At 38.5% G+C, this 13,300-nt stretch overlaps 1 pseudogene; it reads right to left on the bottom strand.

Annotated features, from left to right (window-relative positions):
- Positions 1-4,267: 4,267 nt before the first annotated feature.
- Positions 4,268-5,408, bottom strand: LOC137728494 (ankyrin repeat-containing protein BDA1-like; annotated as a pseudogene).
- Positions 5,409-13,300: the final 7,892 nt, after the last annotated feature.

Consider the following 13,300-nt stretch of genomic DNA (forward strand, 5'->3'; position numbering starts at 1 on the left):
AAGCCAAACACGTGAACAACACAAATCGAGTGACATGGAGCATGTGTGACTGTTAAACTTCACAAATGGGACAACTTGCTTTGATACCATGAAGAAAGTTGAGGTGGACTTTGTCCTTGCATGGTTTGGTCCCTCAACCAGGTGGGACTTTGTCCTCACATTCTCACATGCCCTCTCACGTGTGGTGAATTTTCAAGTCTAACACGTAGATAACACAACTCGAGTGACATGGAGCACGTATGGCCATAAGGCTTCACTCGTGGGACAACCTACTATAATATAATGAAGAAAGTTAGGGTTCCACTTACACCATAAACTAGTTGGAAATATGGAAAATGAGCAACTACTTTATAAGCACATGCATGGTCTATGCTCTCATCAATGTAAGATTCATTTTCAACAGAATCAGACAATTTCTGATAAAGAGGAACCTTATCTGCATAATTTGTTTGGAATTTGTACATTTTTGATAAAAAGGAACCTTATCTGCGCAATTTTATACGATACGGTTTCGTTTTCATGTTTTAATAATTTTGATTGTGGTCGAACTTGGAATATTTTGCTGGAAGGCCGGGGAGGTATATAATGGACATTGAACTAGGTTAGCTATCAAGATATGAGATAGACTTCCATTCGGTTCAAATCTATTTCGTTTTCGTTGCACAGACAAGGTTCGTTTTTCTTGTCGAGAGAGAGATGCTGAAGGGAAAGTTTGTTAAATATTAGGTGTAAATTGCTATAAAAATCATATCGGAAATTCATGAAATAAATCATGCAAATAATATATAAAATAGTTGCATATTCATACATAGACAGGGGTAAGAAAAATCTGAAAATTTGAGTGAAGGCAAGCATTCAAGCTCTGATAATTATAACAGTACGAGCGAACCAAGAACATGCAGAAACTCTCTCTTCATGACTCAAGAACTGAACACTAGAAACCCTAGGAGGCTCTCTGTATTTCTGACTTGTGAGAAAAAGAATATATGATTGATTGAGATTACAGACTATAGGACACAACATCTATTAATAGATGTGGAATAAACTTTGAGTTAAGGGTGTGACTCTTCAAACTATTAAAGACCATACAAGCGACCAAAAAGTGCAGAGCCAAGTCCAAACCCTAAAAGAAACCAGATATCCAAAGGGTACATGTATTTGGGCGAGTGACTTTCAAATTTTAACGCATTTACCTAAAATGATGAAAGGATGGATTAGATAAGAGGAATTAGAAAATGTACCATATTAAGGGAACTAGTACAAGCATTTTAAATATTTTTGGACAAATGATATTATCTACACTAAGAGGGAAGGAGGTGGGTTTAGCCTCACAATGGGTTAGCAATAATGTGATTCAAATTCGCCTTTGGTGAGAATTGAACCTAAGACGTCTCATTTACAAGTGAAGAAGAATACCAGTAACCGTAGCACTAAGTGGCAAACACTTTAAAATTTTAATTTGTGTACTTTTCATACCAGAATAATTTTTTTATAAATATAAAAATTTGGAGTGCACAATTGAATTTTTGGAATGTTAATAAATAATCACATATTAACATTACAATAGGGGCATAAGAGGAATGTGCAAATAAATCCAAGAAGATAGATCTAGCCCAGCCCTCGAGAAATTAGAGCTTATAAGGCTTACTTGAGAATACTTTTAAAATGATTGAAAAAGTTTTTAGAAAAAATGTTTTGAATTCCATAAGTACCTGAAGTGCTTTCTGCAAGAAGTACTAGTTATGTGTTTATCCTAATAAGCACTAGTTATGCTAATTGGAAATATGGAGAATGAGCGACTACTTTATAAGCACATGCATGGTCTATCCTGTCATCAATGTAAGATTCATTTTCAACAGAATCAAACAATTTCTGATAAAGAGGAACCTTATATGCATAATTTGTTTGGATTTTGTACCTTTTTTTTTATTATAAAAAGGAACCTTATCTGCTCAATTTTATACGATACGGTTTCGTTTTCATGTTTTAATAATTTTGATTGTGGTCGAACTTGGAATATTTTACTGGAAGGCCGGGGAAGTATAATGGACATTGAGCTAGGTTAGCTATCAAGATATGAGACCTCCTCCATTAGGTTCAAATGGATTTCGTTTTCGTTGCACAGACAAGGTTCGTTTTTCTTGTCGAGAGAGAGAGGCTGAAGGGAAAGTTTGTTAAAAATTAGGTGTAAATTGCTATAAAAATCATATCGGAAATTCATGAAATAAATCATGCAAATAATATATAACATAGTTGCATATTCATACATAGACAGGGGTAAGAAAAATATGAAAATTTGAATGAAGGCAAGCATTTCAAGCTCTGATAATTATAACAGTACGAGCGAACCAAGAACATGCAGAAACTCTCTCTTCATGACTCAAGAACTGAACACTAGAAACCCTAGGAGGCTCTCTGTGTTTCTGACTTGTGAGAATAAGAATATATGATTGATTAAGATTACAGATCACTATAGGACACAACATCCATTAATAGATGTGGAATACCCTTTGAGTTGAGGGTGTGACTCTTCAAACTATTAAAGACCATACAAGCGACCAAAAAGTGCAGAGCCAAGTCCAAACCCTAAAAGAAACCAGATATCCAAAGGGTGTACTTGGGCGAGTGACTTTCAAATAGTTATCAAAATTTGAAAATGTATCATATTAAGGGCTGGTTTGGTATTATTGTGTTTTGAAAAAAAACTGCTTCGGATGTGCTGTGAGAATAAGTTCATTTTTGTTGCTTCATGTTTTCAGTTTTTTTTCATCTAAAACTGTGAAAATAAGTTGTTTTTAAGGGTTTATCAAACACTTTTTTTAATTCAGCTTTTTTTTATAGCCATTTTTTATAAAAGCACCTCAGTACCAAACTAGTACTAAGAGAACTATTATAAGCATTTTAATAGTTAACAATCAATCATATATTCTTATTCTTTTAAAGTTTGAAAGTCACTCGCCCAAATACACCCTTTGGATATCTGGTTTCTTTTAGGGTTTGGACTTGTCTCCTGCACTTTTTGGTCGCTTGTATGGTCTTTAATAGTTTGAAGAGTCACACCCTTAACTCAAAGGGTGTTCCACATCTATTAATAGATGTTGTGTCCTATAGTCTGTAATCTCAATCAATCATATATTCTTGTTCTCAAAATCTGAAATACAGAGAGCCTCCTAGGGTTTCTAATGTTCAGTTCTTGAGTCATGAAGAGAGTTTCTGCATGTTCTTGGTTCGCTCGTACTGTTATAATTATGAGAGCTTGATAGCTAACCTAGCTCAACGTTCATTATACTTCCCCGGCCTTCCAGTAAAATATTCCAAGTTCGACCACAATCAAAATTATTAAAACATGAAAACGAAACAGTATCATATAAAATTGCGCAGATGAGGTTCCTTTTTATCAAAAACGCACAAATTCCAAACAAATTATGCATATAAGGTTCCTTTTTATAAGAAGTTAGTCTGATTTTGTTAAATCTTACATTGATGCGAGGATAAACTATGCATGTGCTTATAAAGTAGTTGGTCATTCTCTATATTTCCAATTAGTTTTATGGTGGAAGTGGAACCCCAACTTTCTTCATGATATTAGAGTAGGCTGTCCCACGAGTGAATCCTTATGGTCATACATGCTACATGTCATTCGAGTTGTGTTATCCAATTGTTAGGCTTGAAAATTCACCACACGTGAGGGCGTGTGAGAATGTGAGGACAAAGTCCACCTCGGTGATGGACCAAACCAAGACAAAGTCCCACCTCAACTTTCTTCATGGTATCAAAACAGGTTGTCCCATGTGTGAAGCTTAACTGTCACACGTGCTCCACGTCACTCGATTTGTGTTGTTCACGTGTTTGGCTTAAAATCTGGCCTGCATGAGGGGGCTATTGAGAATGAATCCCACATTAATGGAAAGAAGGTCATTGCAAATGCTTATATAGTAGTTGGGATACTCCTCATACTACCACTTTAGATTCCATACTTTACTAAGCCTCCTCAGCAAGGGAGAAAAAGGCTATAATTAAAAGGGCTGCAAGCACTTTACTAAGCCCCATCATGGTTCGCTTGCTTTCCTTGTTCAACCGTTCAAGTGATACGGTTTCTTTTTTTTTTTTCTTTTCTAAAGCACTGCAACCCCAAACGGGGCCTAAGATACCAACGACTGACTAGGATACGAAGCTGAAGCTTCTATGATGAATGCGGCAACGATGATTTGATCCCGGAAATAGACTTATTATGTACAAATATAAATGAACCACTTAATGCAGTTCTCTAAGCCTGATCCTGAAAAGCCGGCAAAGTAGGACAACAAGTGAAAGCAAAGTTTGCAAACCACAAATTAACAGAGAGACACACCATCGGGTTCGCCGGTGCAATGCTGATAACTGCAGTGTTGTACGTGCTGTACATCGCGAGAATACACATTAGAAGCTCCAACTGCATAGGGAAATTGGTGCTGAGGACACAGATCATGTGAAGTGAAACAAAAAATCCCATCGAGTTGAAAGTCACAAAGCCACCCGGAGGGCTGAGTCCGGCTTGAAAGGTGGTGGTGGCCACTAGTACAGCAACAACTAGCAGCGCCGTGCGTGCATCGCTGGGAGAGTCTCTGCCCATTTTGAACTTGAAGTATTCCATCGGGTTGTTTGGCTGCTGCAGCTGAAGGGTATTTGTTTCCATGGGACCATGAGAGGGAGTATAGTGTATGTTTTGTGCTCTCGAAGCTCTGGCACCACGAAGGATCTCTTCAATTTCCCTATCGCCGGCTTCACTCGGGAAGATTAGTAGCAGATCAAGAGGTGTTAGACCACTCTGGTTTACAATGTTTACTTCCAATGCACTTGGAGTTTTTCCATTGCCAACTAACCATTCCACTACCTGGTGTTGTTTCTTCCAGGTTGCTACGTGAAGAACTGAATTGCCATTTTTTTCCTTCATATTCAAAACGTTGTCCTTCCTCAGTTCCATGACCGATTCAACCAAAGTTTTAACTGCTTCAGACTGGCAGTTATTAACAGCAAGGTGCAACGAAGTCTCATCATACAGAGTCACGTCTTCGAGACTTTCCAGGCAAGCCAAAACCATCTCTTTGACAACATCACCCCTCCCTCTGGCAGCAGCATAATGAAGAGGAGTCCCTTCCTTTCATCCGACAGAGTCTCGGGTCAACTATCAGCAGCTCCCTGACAACCTCCAAATACCCGTTGGCTGCCGCGATGTGCATGGGGCTGAACCCATCCTGGTTCATTTCATGCACAAAAGTTGGTTTCAACTTCAGGATCTCCTGAACAAATTCGACATGTCCGGCAAGAGTTAGGGCAAGGTTATGGAGCAGAAGTGGATTCTCTGCCATCAACTGGTGCAAGAGCTGGATATCTCCTGTTTTAGAAGCCTCAGATAGCCTCGAATCCATCCTGGCAGATTATGTTAAGCTTCTTGTAAGAATTTTTTTCTTCTTTTTTTTAATAAATTTGGCCACAAAGTCCGTCTCACTCTAGTATTGCTATCATGGGAAGAGACTTTGAGGAGAATTTATTGATAAACAAGAAAAATACAATATGTCAGGGGAGACATGAGGCCAAACCCAGACCATTAAAGAATTCATAACAACAATTGAAAACCTCTTTTAGCAAAACCTATAACAAGGAAGCTTGGAAAGGTTATGAGAATAAACAGTTGTAGCACAAGGAGGGCAAGAATCCCACCAATGGACACCGGGGTGATCAACACCATAATTAGCCAAACAATCAGCAACTTGATTACCCCCTCTAAAAATATGAGAAATCTGATTTGCCAAACAAATAAAATCAGGAAAATGTTTTCTGACAAGGCTCCGTAAAGCTCGTCTAGTGGGGCGATTTGCTAAGCCCCGAATATTCCAATAAATGGTCTTCATGGATCACGGGGAGCCATAGCAGCAACCCTAGCACGAGTTTGAATAGTCTCACGCTCGTAGGTATGATAACCAGATTCCCGTTGTTTTTTCCGTAATCTTGTCTTCTGAGATTTTGAGAGAATCAAAGTCATGTCATCCTCAGAAACATTATTTTGAAGAGCATCTTCCTCCACCATATTGTACCAATCATTAACCCTTTGAATTTCAGAGCGAACTTGAGGAGATAAAGAAGGAGAACTAGCCTCTTGAACTTGAGAAACAACTTGAACAGAGTTATTAGCATTACATCTCTCAGAGAGCACAAGAGAAGAGTTTAACTGAATACCTATATGGGGAGTACCCATCGGAGTATCAGAAACATGGTCACAAGTTGTATCATTATCAGCAACTAAACCTTCCACAAAATATGAGGGAGAAGCATCATCCAAACGTCTCGCACTAGAGAGGGAGTTCTTACTAACCAAACCACCCTTAGCCAATTGACTAACCATATGATCATGAGAACCTGGAGTTTCTGAAACGTATGCAGAGGTTGTCCCATTATTTTCTAAACTATCGACAACATGTATGGGCGAAACATCACCATCATCCAAACCTCCCACACTCGAGTTGGACACATTATTAACACGAACCTCACGTTCCGGTTGATTGCGGATATCAGTTTCAACTCGAATGTTATCCTGATTGTTCTCATTGCACTTCACTATTCGTGATCTTGCACCTTCCTTCTCAACCGCATGCCCACGCTTAATATCCCTTTCAGCAACACGACAAGTAGCAGGCAGATGCCCAATATTTCCACAAACAGAGCAAAAAGCAGGAAGTTTTTCATATATTATTTCCACAAATAAAACCTCTCCACTATCACGTTCAACCATAAGTGAAGTGGGAGGCTTTTTAGAAAGGTCAATATCCACTAATATTCTAGCATACAAACCAAAATTCACAGAAGCTGTCGCCCTGTCCAATTGGATTGGTACTCCAACTCCCCGAGCGATTTCCATTAGGGTTTGAGGTTCCCAATATTCCAATCCCAAATCTTATAGACGAATCCAAACTTGCGTATGGTTGACTTCTGTTTGGAGGGTGAGAAATTTGCGGACCATTGGGAAATTCTAAATAATCCAGGATTAAGATTGAGTGTACCAACTGCCCAAACTCGTCTCATGTCCTCGACGTGATCAAAACGCAGAGAGAAAAAACCTTTCCCCAAAGGGATTAAACGCCAAGCCTTAAAACCCCATATGGTCTCAAGCTTATTTCTAAGATGAACCATTTGAATTGGTGTAGAACCCTTAGGTAAAAGCACACGACCAATCAAAGATTGTTTGCAACGATCCAAGCCCTTGGAAAAAACATCTTCAGAAATCTTTACTGATACATAACCACCCTTTTCACATGGAATGGGGAGTTGAGATAAAGAAACCACAGGTTGTTTGAGCAACTGGGCAAACGATTGCTTGGAAGCAACGGGTTTCTCAGTGGCAACATCGGGATCGCTGCCTAAAAAAATCCTAGGAACAATAGGCAAACGAGGACCAGAGTGGAGATTTGGCGCAGCCGTCATAGTGGCAGCCGCAAAACCCTAGCAGAGCGCTATTTTTTCATTCCCCCCCACCTCTTCAACTTACACACCAAGTGCTCTTTTCACTGTATTTCCCTTCAGTGATACGGTTTCAGTCAAGATGTATGGTAAAGAAATGGGATCAGCTTTCAATAATGAAGGTCTTTATATCAACAAAGATATTGATGATTCAGGAGACTGGAAGATGCGTGTTTTTCTGACTTGTAAGTTTCAGGGTACTGCCAGATGTGTTGATATTTGTGATGACGATTGGAATTGATGGTTCCATGATGATCATTCAGGTGCCAAGTATAAATTCAAGATAAGTGGTTTACGTGGTGTTATTAGATTGGTTATAGCAGATGATGGTATTACAATTATCAATGATGAAGATGAAACAATTACGTTATATCCAAAGTATGTTCATCACAAGTTTTATCACACATTTATTAAGGATTGTAAATGGATGATTAAAAGGTCGGAATGAAGAAGAAGAATAAGAAGAAATAGTACGTATCTATATGTAATGTAATATTGTAGCTTGGTTTAAATAAACTGTTCAGGGAATGAGCAATTTTTCTAACCAATTGTATTATTACATTCGGTATATCGGATCGTGTTTTCGACAGACTGAAAAATTTCTCTGGTTAAAGAGCTTATAACTCTATTAGTTTCCTTGTATTAGACCATCCAACCCTTGTTAAAAGCACATTTACAAAAAAAAATTTACCAAACAATCAACAACTTTATTTTATAGCTGTTTATTCTCACAGTACATAGTTTTTTTTTTCTTCAAAAAACACGGCAATACCAAACTAGCCAGGTTCTACAATTCTTGGAATCCGATGCACAAAGATAAACAAAATACATGGCCTTTCTGAAGTTCTTGTAAGAATTGTGCAATCATGCCAATGTGTACGTCTTTTTCTCTACTAGGAAGTTTGAGAAAACAAAAAACATGGCCTTTTTGGTGCTTCTGGCAGCTTTTAATCTAGAGAACGGATAAATTGTCGTGTTATTTGACAAGACATCTCGCTTTGTGTCGGAGACTCAAAACAACTCCATTGTTGCAGTTCAGTTCCTTGTTATTGTTTCCCTTTTCAGCTTGTATCATCATCTGATTTTTGTGGAGAATGTCTCGTTTGATGGAACGGTCTTAAGAGAAATGCAAATGACATAGTGCAAGAAACACCGTCGTTATTAAGCGATGAGTTTGAATATTAGAAACTATAGCCTTTACAGGTTTGCTGAACGTCAACTATGCACCTGTAAGAGATAAGAAATGCTTGATGTCCAAACCAAAGTTTGATTTTCATCTTTAAACAAGAGCTTGATATCTCCATTGTTGCTCCTTAGGCAGATAGAAAAGTTGCCGGGATCCTGAGCTCCCTGGTCTTCCTCCTTCACACGGAAAATCTTATCTGGAAAAATCATAAGAGAACTATAATTTCACGGAAAAGAAAACGAAAATGAAATCAGAAGTCTTTGATCTTACACTCCTTTCTTGTTGCTAAGAATCCCAGATGCTTGTTCTGGATGCTCAGCATGAGCTGACTGTGCTTCGAGTATATGGACGCCCACCCGTATCTTGTGCTTCCTGCTTCCGCAAACAAGAATTTATCTTCACTTTGTTCTTATAACAGCAACGTGGGTGAAAAATGAGTCCGTATTTTCTTACCAGAAGGAGTGACAAATGATAGCTCGCTTTTTACTTCCAGCAGATTTCGGGTTTTGAGAAAATAGGATTCCGCGGTGGCTCTTGCTTTGAGTGCTGCCGCTCCTCTTAAACCTGTCAAGGGATCATTTCGTCAAGTTAAACCTATGTTTTTACTTTTTATGCAGATTCTGGCGAAGGAAACATTCAATGGATTGGGAATTACATGTTGCAGCATCAGCTGTGAGTGTGATCATGTCGCCGGTTGTTTGGATAGCCAAGCCTGAGTTGATGGCAGAAGAAACATGAGTGTTGTGCGCACCCAACGACTCTGCAGCTTCGGCACATACTGCAGCAACCAGATATGCCGCAGAAGCAACAATGTCGCTTTTGATGATGGGGTTGCCATCTTCACCGACTTCTACTGATTCTATGCCGCTCTTGGCAGCTGCAACGCTGGCAATCGCAGCAGCCAAGCGTGTGACAGAGAGCGCCGCGTGAACGCTAGCTGTGTGAATCCGGATATCTTCTTTCTTCTTCAGTCTGTGCTGTCTGAGTAAGCTAGTTAAGGATTTGCTTCCCCACCAAGATTCCCTGCTGGACATACTGCTTCTACTCTGAAGTGGAAACTCATTTACAACTTCTTGTATCTCCAGTTTTGGATCTTCGAGTTCCCCTGAGCTAAACTCATCGTCCAGCTTTTCGTCTTGTTTCGTTGAACTCCAGTTGTCATGTGACGGAGACACGTCCTGCAAATTAAGCAATCATCTTGGTAAGGTAGACTAAAGTAGCCAACTTCACGTTACACCTAGAAGTGATGTTTGCACTTTCATTTTCTTTCCCTGTGCTCCTCTCTCTTTTCTTCAGATTAAATAAATCAAACGAAAATCAAGAGACGAATGCAAGGAGAAAATGAAAAATGTGAAAATCATATTAGCGAAGGATTTTTCGTTGATACTATAAATTTATTAAATCCGCATAGCTTCTCACAGTTGATGTAAACATCCGCTGAAAGTTAGAGGCAGATGGACTCCACGACCGACAGAGAAACTTCATGGCATGAATTGCGCTGTGTGGAATCTTCACGTACATTGCATACCATATAATTAGCAACAAAAAAAGGTTAATTAAGTTTAAATAAAGTCCTTATTTACTTGATTATTTATTTTTTCTAGCTAATAAACTCACTGTGTTAGTTGATTGATATTGCTGGGTTTTGAAGGAGACTGATCTGCCTGGTCCAACTGTCCTATGTAATTCCTCCATGAATGCTTCCTGTGCTGTTCCTGTGCAATAAAAGACCATATCACGTCGAAAACCTAACAAAATAAAGATTTTTTTAGCTAAAATGGCTCCGAAATTGTTATAACTCCTCATTTTAGACTTGAGATTTAAAATTAATAGGATTGGTCATTGAGATTGTCCATCGTCAATCACTTTGGTCATTTTGTGAAAAAAAAAATCTCCGTTAAATTGAGAAACCATCAGTTTAAGTGGAGGGGTTGATTTGACAAAAATACCCTCAATTTAACGGAGATGTTTCATGAAATGACCAAAACGGTTGTCGGTGGACAATCTCAGGGATTACTTTTATCGATTTTAAATCTCAGGGGACCAAATGAAGTGTCATCGCAAAAACCATTTTGGCTAAAAGCCCAAAATAAAATACAATATGTAATGAGTTACTCCACTACTATAAGAACCTTGTATCATTTTGTGTAAAAGTCCATACCTTAAGTTAAGAACAATCGGTGTTGATTAGTAGCGTGTCGTTGGTCATCTCTCTGAAATCTTACTCTAAAGACTTAGAAGTCCCCGGCGTACCAAAATTTTTAATCCAAGTAACAGGAGAGTTGCTTAAATAGGAAACCTCATCATCTCGTGGAATGCTAGTTGAGTACATTTTTATAGTAGTTTTCGTGGAAGGTTGGGAACTAGGGAGGATGAAAACTGTGACAGTTTCCCCAAATAGACTATAGTTTACTCCCCTAGTATATACAAGTAGTTATATTTAGGGTTGAGGATCACGTGGGAAGCAAGAAAGATGACCAATTGGTTCATCTTGTTCATACTAAAACGGGATTGTGTCACGTTCCATTTTCATTTTGCCCAATCGTTGTAATGGCTGCACATGCACATATCTTGGGGGAGATGTATTACAATTTTGATGCACTTGTGGTCCTTCAGGATGTTAGGTAGGATGTTAGGTAACACTGAGCGTTCGTCTAATATCAATGATTTTAAAGAAATAGGCCACAATTTAGTACTAATTTCAAAGACGATTTCGTTCCAATTGGAGTCTTATTATTTGTATAGTGCAATAGCGAGAGTTTTATTACAAAAGAGTTCAGTGTTGTTAAAAGTTGTCTATTTTTTTACGTAAGATTTTTTTGTATTCTTCGACACCCAAGCCATAGAAAACCAGTTTGTGGATTCCAACCAATTATTCATCATGAGTTTTTCTCTTTTATGTTGGTCATTTGGTGCAATAAAATGTGGACATAAGGTATTGTTTGTGGTTCAAATGAAATGGAAGAGAACTGAATTACTTTCACAGATTAAATATGAGACCTCAAATGCAAGAACAAATGCACTAAAATTAGAAATATCTTGCTTTCGATTCCCTTTTTAAATATGAGTTTCTCTCTTTGTTGTAGTCTACTTCTTGTTTGATGGCATCTTGCTTTGGCTTAAAATTACTCATTTAAAAGTGCTTTTAAAATGATTGAAAACGCTTTTGATGGAAATATTTTTGAAACAAATACTTGTTAAAAATGCAAATAAATTCTAGAAAAGCATTTAATTTGCTTCATGAGAGAAACACATAACTAATGCTTCTTGAGAGAAACACATAACTAGTGATTCTTGCAGAGGGCACTTTAGGTGCTTATGAAACTCAAAACATTTTCTCTAAAAGCTTTTTCAGTCATCTAAAAAGAATTCTCAAGTGAGCCTTATAAGCTCTAATTTCTCGAGGGCTGGGCTAGATCTATCTTCTTTGATTTATTTGCAAATTCCTTTTACCAGCGCAACGAAGATAAATTGGTCGTGCAAAGCTTATTTCTATCGCACAAATGTTTGCACATCGAAAACTTCGTCATGCAGAATCCGTCGATCAAAGGTCGTAAAGAAAGACTTTGCACGACGAACAAAAGCATTGGTCGTAAAGAAAAAGGCGCAACGGTTTGGCCTTCGTCGCACAAAATTTTTGGGAACGAATGTATTCGTCGCACAAAATGGCAAGATACATACATGGGATTACTAATCTTCATCTCTAAAACTTTGCACGACGACAAACTATTCTTGCGCGACGAATGCAGATTAGTCACAAAACATTATGTGAGATGAAGGTATTCGTCGTGCAAAAAGAAAAATATATTTTTATGTTCTGGTTTTAATTTTGTAATAAAATTGCAATTAAAAAAAATGCAATGAAGAGAAAAATAATTAATTTAAAATAAATATAAAATGTATGTACAAGGAAAATGTTTAAAAAGTAAGGGAGTGAAAAACTGAAAAGAATGTGGAATAATCTACGGGGTTGTCATTCGCAGGTGGCGGCTAAAAATCTTGGGGCAATAAGGTCTCTGGGTTGAGGACGAGCTTAGAGATCGAAGGGGCGGAGTTCTAGGCATGCTCGGGTTAGAGGGTCTCGGACATCGACTGGGGACGAATATTCGGGAGATGAATGCCGGACTGACTAAAGACCTGTATGATCAGTGACATCTAGCTCTTATACTAGGCGAGCTTAGTCCTAAGGTCGGCCATCTCTGTTACCTCACCCTTCGACTGCGAGGATGAAAAGGCTCTAGGTTTCAGCTGCCGGACATTCCTCATCCCCCTACAATACGTCCCTAACCTTCGCCCGAGAGTCTGATCTAAGGTGTCTATAAGGATCTGAAACCCCGCATCCTCGGGTGATCCACATAATTGAGCAAAGTCTCAGGAAGAAGCTGGGAGGCAGACTTCTGAAGAACCAACTGCCTCTTCTCCATCATCGTCGCCTGTGTAATATAACATGAAATATTAATAATAACATTCAAATAATAACCATGATACTTTAATGCATAAGATTGTAATTATAATTGAAGAATACTTACATGAAGGGACTCGACCAACTCATCCCCGGGTAGAACATAAACGTCTCTAAAGACATCGATCTCCGAGAATTTTAAACCCCTTGAATAGAAC

This window comes from Pyrus communis, chromosome 3 (assembly GCF_963583255.1).
Source record: "Pyrus communis chromosome 3, drPyrComm1.1, whole genome shotgun sequence".
In the NCBI taxonomy this organism is placed as follows: domain Eukaryota; kingdom Viridiplantae; phylum Streptophyta; class Magnoliopsida; order Rosales; family Rosaceae; genus Pyrus; species Pyrus communis.